Source organism: Cricetulus griseus, chromosome 10 (assembly GCF_003668045.3).
Source record: "Cricetulus griseus strain 17A/GY chromosome 10, alternate assembly CriGri-PICRH-1.0, whole genome shotgun sequence".
NCBI classification, from domain to species: domain Eukaryota; kingdom Metazoa; phylum Chordata; class Mammalia; order Rodentia; family Cricetidae; genus Cricetulus; species Cricetulus griseus.
In genome coordinates, this window is record NC_048603.1 from 13,143,237 (window position 1) to 13,151,318 (window position 8,082).

The 8,082-nt window shown below is 47.3% G+C and overlaps 1 long non-coding RNA gene across 1 annotated transcript; it reads right to left on the minus strand.

The window, feature by feature from the left end:
- Positions 1-146: 146 nt before the first annotated feature.
- On the minus strand, positions 147-7,351 carry LOC118239363. Its single transcript, XR_004771290.1, has 3 exons — positions 7,197-7,351; positions 2,821-3,028; positions 147-605 (listed from the first exon to the last, which is right to left on the minus strand). It is a non-coding gene; the product is annotated as an uncharacterized LOC118239363 (long non-coding RNA).
- Positions 7,352-8,082: the final 731 nt, after the last annotated feature.

Here is an 8,082-nt window from a genome sequence, read left to right on the forward strand (position 1 = left end):
TTTCTACTTAATTAAATAGGAAGGCATTCGCAAAGACCTCACTATGTAAGTTCCCTCCCTGGAGGGTTTTACAGACCAACATAGATAGTTGTTCTTCGCCCACAGAAGCTACTGGGGAGACAGTCAAACAAATACCGACGACGACGACGAGATTCGAAGGCTTTGATGGAGGCAGGAAGTTATGTTTGCACAGCACTCAGCCCCACACACTTAACAGAGAAGTTGATTGCTTCTCCATATTGCTCCATGGGAATCCAAGACTGCCTGACAGAACCGTCTTGGAGGGTAAGCAGAAACAGTCCAGGCAAAGAGTGGGAGACAAGGGTTGTAACTCGGCGGTGGAGTACTTGCTTAGCTTGCATACAAGGTCTTGAGTCCAATGTCCAAAGGCAGAAATTAGCCGTGATAATATTGCACGCCTTTGCCAGTGTCTCTGGTGGAAACACTTCTCTTGTGGCAGATTTCAGGCAACCAACATGATGCCCCTGAGAACGGGGACCAGCTGAGCGCCAGCTAGTAAAACAGCATCACTGCATCCCCAGAGGGAAGACAGGTGACAGACGCTGCACAGCCAAAGGCACAGATGATTAGAGGAGTCTGTTGGCCTGCAGAGACGGAGGCAGGGAGACAAAAGAAAACAGAGAAATAGGCACAATGCAAGAGAGACAACAGGACAGGAGACACAAATTGTGAAAGGATTTGGAACAGTTGGGGAAGGGAGTTGTAAAAGACACTGGGCTTTCGCAATTCTTGTCTCTTGTGCAGTGGATGATGCTCTAAACCAGCGGGTCTCAAGCTGTGGGTTGTGACCCCCATGGGGGTCAAATGACCCTTTCACAGTGGTTGCCTCAGACCACCGGTAAACAAAAACATTCATATTACAATTCATAACTGTACGGGCTGGAGAGATGGCTCAGAGGTTAAGAGCACTGACTGCTCTTCCAGAGGTCCTGAGTTCAATTCCCAGCAACCACATGGTGGCTCACAACCATCCATTATGAGATCTGTTGCCCTCTTCTGGCCTGCATAGAAATATGCAGACAGAACACTGCATACACAATAAATAAATAAATCTTTAAAAAAATTTATAACTGTAGCAAAATTATAGTTATGAAGCAGCAACGAAAATAATTTTATGGTTGGGGTCACCACAATATGGGGACTGGATTAAAGGGTCACAGTGTTAGGAAGGCTGAGAACCACTGTTCTGAACCATTCATGCTTTAGGGGGATAACTGGAGTGACAGTGTGGGGAAATAGTTCGTCCACAACAGAAATTACTCTCTCTGCCTCTCCCCATCTGATTGTTAGTTCTTATTGCCTCTTCCTGAGTGTCACATTGGTCCCATTGAGCGCTCAGATGTGTTTTCTGTTTGCTTTTCCTTTGTGGGAGAGCTAGCTTACTGCCTTCACCAAGGGGCTTTGGTTTCCACAGCTGCAGCCGCCTGCTGCCCGCCTCTCCCCTTGCTAAGCCAGATTTCCAAGGAGGAAAGAAAGCATTGAGGTCAAAACCAACATTCACCCTAAAGATGCTGAGCTTGGGCTTCCTAGGTGATACTCTGGCCACATGGCCACCTGGATGAAAAGAACCCCTGGATGGTCACACAGTTCTGGCATGGCTTTATGGGTAGCTGCCTGTCCCTGTTTCCTTTTTATGGCTGTGATAAAATGCCCTGACAAAAGCAACCTTAAAAATGAATGGTCCAAGCCGGGCTTTGGTGGCGCACACCTTTAATCCCAGCACTCGGGAGGCAGAGGCAGGCGGATCTCTGTGAGTTCGAGTCCAGCCTGGTCTACAAGAGCGAGTTCCAGGACAGCCTCCAAAGCCACAGAGAAACCCTGTCTCAAAACCCAAAAGAAAAAAAAAAAAAAAAAAAAAGAATGGTCCAGAGCCTTGAGGTGGTGGCACACTCCTTTAATCCCAGCACTCTGGAGGCAGAGGCAGGTGGATCTCTGTGAATTTGAGGCTAGCCTGGTCTACTAAGCTAGTTCCAGGACAGCTAGGGCTACACAGAGAAACCCTGTTTGAAGAACAAAATAAACAAACAAAAAAGAATGGTTTGGGCAGTGGTGGTGGCAGGTGCCTTTAATCCCAGTACTCCATTAGGACTGGGAGGCAGAGGCAGGTGGATCTCTGTGAGTTTGAGGCCAGCCTGGTCTACAGAGCGAGTTCAGACGGTTCCTCACTGAGACTCTTTCCTGAGGGTGATTCTAGACTGTGTCCAGGTGACAGTTAAAACTAAACATCGCAGCAGTACTGTCCACGGCTGCAAGAGGTCCTGCTATTTAGAGAGGAGCATTACGAGCCGCAGTGCCTGCAGTCTTGAGCCAATATCCACCCACCCCTTTGATCTCCTTTTCTTTCTCTTGTGAGCATCAGAACCAAGCATTTGTTACCAAAGCCTGGGACTGCGCAGCCCTGCACCTCTAACTGTTTTACCACCAGCAGATGGGGCAGCAGGAAAGCGGGAGAGGCCTGCAGTCACCTCAGTCCTCTGGCTTGGATGGAAGGCTTGACGTCTGCTCATTCCCTCCCACACAGCCTGCCGCTGTTCCACTATCACAACGTGGATAGTGGATAGGAACGTCTGATAGATGGTGGGGGCATTAGTAAATCCCTACATGTCAGTTGCAACTACTATTGCCTGTGTATCCATGGACTCCAGCATCAAGATCTGGAAGTTGGGTCTGGCCTGGTGTTTCAGGTCTGTATATAGGCAGTGGTGGGAGGCAGGAGGCAAGTTCAAGGCTTGCTTGGGCTACAGATCAAATTAAAAAACAACTCAAAAAGCCACAGTGGGTGTCCTACAGGGGGACAACCTGATAAAACCCCAACGATGTTTCTTTATGGTTTTTCGAGACAGGGATTCTCCGTAGCTTTGGCGGCTGTCCTAGAACTTGCTCAGTAGACCAGGCTAGCCTAAGCGAGTGTTCTCCCAAGGTCAGTGTACTGAAGCTGACAACACCGTGGTCCAAGGTCGTAGGGCCAGAGTCGGGAGCAGAAGTTGGCAGTGCCGTCCATGTCAAACTGTTTTGGAAGACATGAAGATTCAAGATTGAGGAGAATGACATGGATAGTGGCTAAGACCAGAAAACATGTGGTAGGCTCAGAATCCCTGCAGAGGCCCTGAGAGGCCCCAGTGTGTAAAGAAATGAAGGCGAAGCCCACACTGTAGTAGGAACCCCAGGATACTGCAGATACTGCAGGACCATGGGACATCTGCTAATGGTGTTGTGGGTGCTGAGTGAGTCCTGCTTAAGAGAGACACTGTGTGTTTCCAGCAACAGAACTGGGAGTCGGCACCGCTTAAAGCCCAGTTGAATACATCATGAGACCCAGATGAAGAAATGGAGTTATTTACTTACCCTGCTGAATTTTGGTCTTGCTTTTGCTCCTGTCGTTCCTTGTTCTGCCCCAATTCTTATTTTTTACAACAGGAATATTTACCCCGTACCATTCTATGTCGGAAGGACGGAATTTGCTTTTTATTTTGTACGTATTCGCAGTTAAGAAATGTTGGACTTTTGATGCATTTGGAGTTACAAAGATATTTAAAGTTGAACCAGATGCATTTTACACTACAACACGGTCATGAGCCTATGGGGACAAGGAGGGAAGTCATGGCTTAAAGTGATGTATTTGGGCTGGCAAGATGGCTCAGTGTGCAAAGGCACTTACTAGCAACCATGACAACCAACTTAAGTTTGATCCTTGGGTCCCAGATGGTAGACGGGAGCGAACCTACTCCCTAAAGTTGTTCTCTGACAAATATATACGCCATGAAACCCGTGCTCGCATGCATGCACACATCCACACAAATACACAACCAATGATTAAAGGAAAGACAAGAAAAAGAAGAAAAAAACAGCCACAGTGGATAATATAATCCATGTGGTGGCTCACAACCATTTGTAATTCCAGTTCCAGGGAACCCAACACAGGCCTCAGAAGTTACCAGGAATGAACAGATATACATGCACATAGCGAGAGAGAGAGAGAGAGAGAGAGAGAGAGAGAGAGAGAGAGAGAGGTTGTATGTATCTGACACACACACACAGAGAATGTGTGTGTAGGGGTATACACGCTGAAGTTGGCATCTAAATTGGGACCCACCCTTGAATATAAAATAATATTTAAATTTTGTAAGGTATGCGGGAGGGGCTGGAGAGATGGCTCAGTGATTAAGAGTGAATACTGCTCTACAGAGGACCTGAGTTTAGTCCCCAGCACCCATGTCAGCTGCCTCACGATTGCCTGTGACTCCGGCTTTGGGGGATGCCCTTTCCAGGCCTCCTCAGGCAACTGCGGTCACAGACACGTTCCCCGAAACACACACACACACACACACTTTTAAAATGTAGAGTAAATCTTTAAAAAGCTCTAAGGGAAAGCTGGGCACCTGTAACCCCCAGCACTTGGAGATAGAGGAGGTAGGATCGTGAGTTCAAGACCCGACAGCGCTATGTAAGACCCTGTCAAAAAGAAAAAGGGAAAGAACGCTGTGGATGTAGCTTAGTACTGTCACACCTGTCTAGCACGTGCGAGGCCTTAGGTTCAATGCCAATACCGGAAAAAAAAAAAAAAAAAAAAAAAAAAAAAAAAAGGTTAACAGATCCATTACAGGACCAGTAAGATGGCTCAGCAGGTAAAGGATCTTGCCACCGACCTCCGTAGTATGAGTTCTGTCCCTTATATCCTATGCTGATGATTTTGTGTCAATTCAATGGCACAAGCCAGCGTCATCTGAAAGGAAGGAACTTCAGCTGACACACTACAAATCTACAAAGCCCAGACTCTACAAACAAACAAACAAACAAACAAACGGACAAACGGACACAACAGAACAAATACGGCTCATATTATGAACTTCTTAAGTGACCTCCGTGAGCTGGAAATCACCCCAGATGCCTCTGAAAGGGGTTTTGGTCCGTCCCCAGAAAACAGATGGGTTTGAATGCCTGCCCTGACATCAATCCATTAAGACTGCCCGTGTTCCAGAAGTAATGAAAGAATAATCACCGCTCTTGACTTTCACTGTCTTGTTCCCTGGAGAAAGCTCCTGGAGGAGCTCGTATAAAGAGGCTCTCTGTTGGTTAACAGTCTCGAATTTGTGTGTAGATTAACAATTAGTCTCAATTCAGTATCTGGGGGAGTACTTCTCTGATTGGCTGTGGCTGCACTTCAGGAATTGGCTTGGGAGAAGGAAAAAATGTTCCCCTGGGAAGGACTGTTCTGGAACCCAAGTCGTCTTGAATCATCCAAAATCCCCTTTGGCAAAATTTAAAAGGAGGCACAATCGGATCCCACGGAGAGATTCTGAGCTAACTTTCCCCCTTTGCTCTGAAGATGATTAAGCCTGGGATTTCAAATATCCCTTTATCTTATCTCATTATCCATTTGGTAGGTTAGAAGTAGACTGGGCATGGGTGACCCAGGGTTTGGGAGATGACAGCAAGGGCATCAGGAATTCAAGGTTACAAGAAACTGCCCCATCCCCATCCCCCACCCCACCCCCCCAAAAAAACAAGCAAGGGCCAGGGAGTTGGCTCAATGGTTACAGGCACTTGCCAATCAAACCCCATACCCTGAGTTCAAAAAGAATGAGTCCTGTGTTGTTCTCTGACCTCCACAGGCATGCCATGGCATATACGTAATGTCCACCACCACCAAGCCCCCCACAAAAAAACCCAAGTAAATGTAAACAAAACAACCAAAATTAGCATTCAAAAGAACGGTTTTTAAAAATAGAGAATACCGTCCTTTTGAATTTAAATATTCCTGCCTGCCAATCACCCACCAATTGCTGGCTTTGAACCTATTACTATTATGATCTGTTTATCTTACGAAATATGAAATACGCACATGCATGCGCCTTAAATACATTCAAATGTGCCGATGGGTTCAGGGGGCGGCAATGTCTAGCTTCTCACTGGTTCTCTGTGAGGGGAAAGTTACCTCAAAGAAATTCTCTAATTCTTGTCCCGTTTGCGCTCTCTCTCTCTCTCTCTCTCTCTCTCTCTCTCTCTCTCTCTCTCTCTGTCTCTGTCTCTGTCTCTCTCTCCTCAGCTCTAGAGTCCCCTGGAAGCAACACATCTATCTGCCTTCAAGATTCACTTAATTTGGCGGGGAATGAAATTTTGATGGCTCAGGCCCAAACTTCTGGGATACGTGAGAGACCAAATAGGATGGATATCCTGGGAGACCATACTGCCCACGGTGGAAGTCTGTGGTGTTCGGAGAGGATGGTGGCCTTTACGAGACAAAGAGATGCACATCTACCTAGACGCCAACCTCAGCTGTACACCCCTACACACACATTCTGTGTGTGTGTGTGTGTGTGTGTGTGTGTGTGTCTGTCTGTCTGTCTCTCTGTCTCTCTCTCTATGTCTCTCTGGCTCTGTGTCTCTGTGTCTCTGTGTGTGTCTCTCTCTGTCTCTGTCTCTCTGTCTCTGTGTGTGTCTCTCTCTGTCTCTGTCTCTCTGTCTCTGTGTGTGTGTCTCTCTCTGTCTCTGTCTTGCTGACTCTCTGTGTGTGTCTCTCTCTCTGTCTCTGTCTCTCTGTCTCTGTGTGTGTCTCTCTCTCTGTCTCTGTCTCTCTGTCTCTGTGTGTGTGTCTCTGTCTCTGTCTCTCTGTCTCTGTGTCTCTGTGTCTCTGTGTCTCTGTCTCTCTGTCTCTGTGTTTGTGTCTCTGTCTCTCTGTGTGTGTGTCTCTGTGTGTGTGTGTCTCTCTGTGTGTGTGAGAGAGAGAGTGTATGTGTGTCTCTCTGTCTCTGTCTCTCTGTGTCTCTGTGTGTCTCTCTCTCTGTGTCTCTCTCTGTCTCTCTGTCTCTGTCTCTGTGTGTGTGTGAGTGTGTGTGTCTCTGTCTCTGTCTCTGTCTCTGTCTCTCTCTCTCTCTCTCTCACACACACACACACAGACAGACACACACACTGTGTCACACACACAGCCTCACCATGTAGCCCAAAGTTCAAACTCACAGCGATTGTACTCCAATGTCATTCCTTAGCGCTGTGATAGACTAGACCCCCCCCCAAAAAAAAGAGATTTTGTGAGTGTGCCTCATTGGTTGGTGGGGTGCTCACCCATTATGTGCAGGCCCTGGGCGGGCTCTCCATCACAGGCAACAAACAAAAAGTAATAACAGACCAACAACAACAGTAACAAACAGCCAGACATCATGTTAGTTAACTCACACCTGTGATGTCTGCGTTCCAGCACCGGAGGGTTCGAGACCAGCCTGGGGGCTGCTTAGTCAGAATGCCCAAACCAAAAGCCCAAACCAAGCCAACAGAACGACAGAGTTCACATGCTGTACGACTCACACTTCAGCTGCATTCAGTGCGCGCTCGGGTCGTGAGTCACCAGCACAGTAATTTTAGAATGCTCTCATCACCCCACAAGGAAACCCGGGGTCCCGGGTGAGCATCGACTGCTCACTTCCGCCTTTGCCCAGCGCCTGGCAACCATGGCTCTGCATCCTGCCCGGGGAGATCAGCAGGGTTTTTACAGACAGAAATCTGGGTGCTGGTTTCACAACGTGGGGTGCTGGGGTTTCTTTCTCTTCCCTCATCTATCTGGATGGTTCTGACTCAGCTGCACGACAGGTGGACACCGGGTGTGCAGGGGGCGCTGAGTTCATCCCACCCTGGAAAGAAAGAAAGGCTTGAAAAAGATCAATTGTAAAAACAAGAGAACGAAGGGGATGGGGGGGATGGATATGTAAATATGAGTACTAATTAAAGAATTAAAAAACAAAACAAAACAAGAGAACAGAAGAAACTAAGCAACTGAGGTCTGGAATTTTGAAAGAATACCAATGCTTAATTCACTTGACCTGGGGTGGGACTTGATATTGGAAACTCTAACTAAAAAAAAAAAAAAAAATTAGCATTAAAAAAATGTGCATTTATATGTTTATTTTGTCTGTGTGTCGGTGTTCTCAGCAGTCAGGTCTCGACTTCCACCCTGTGTGTCCTGGCGACTGACTGAATATCAGGCTCGGCAGGCAGCAGTGGCCTTCTTCCTCTGCTGAGACACCCGACAGGCCCCTCCTTCTTTACATGTTTTTCTTTATTGTATGC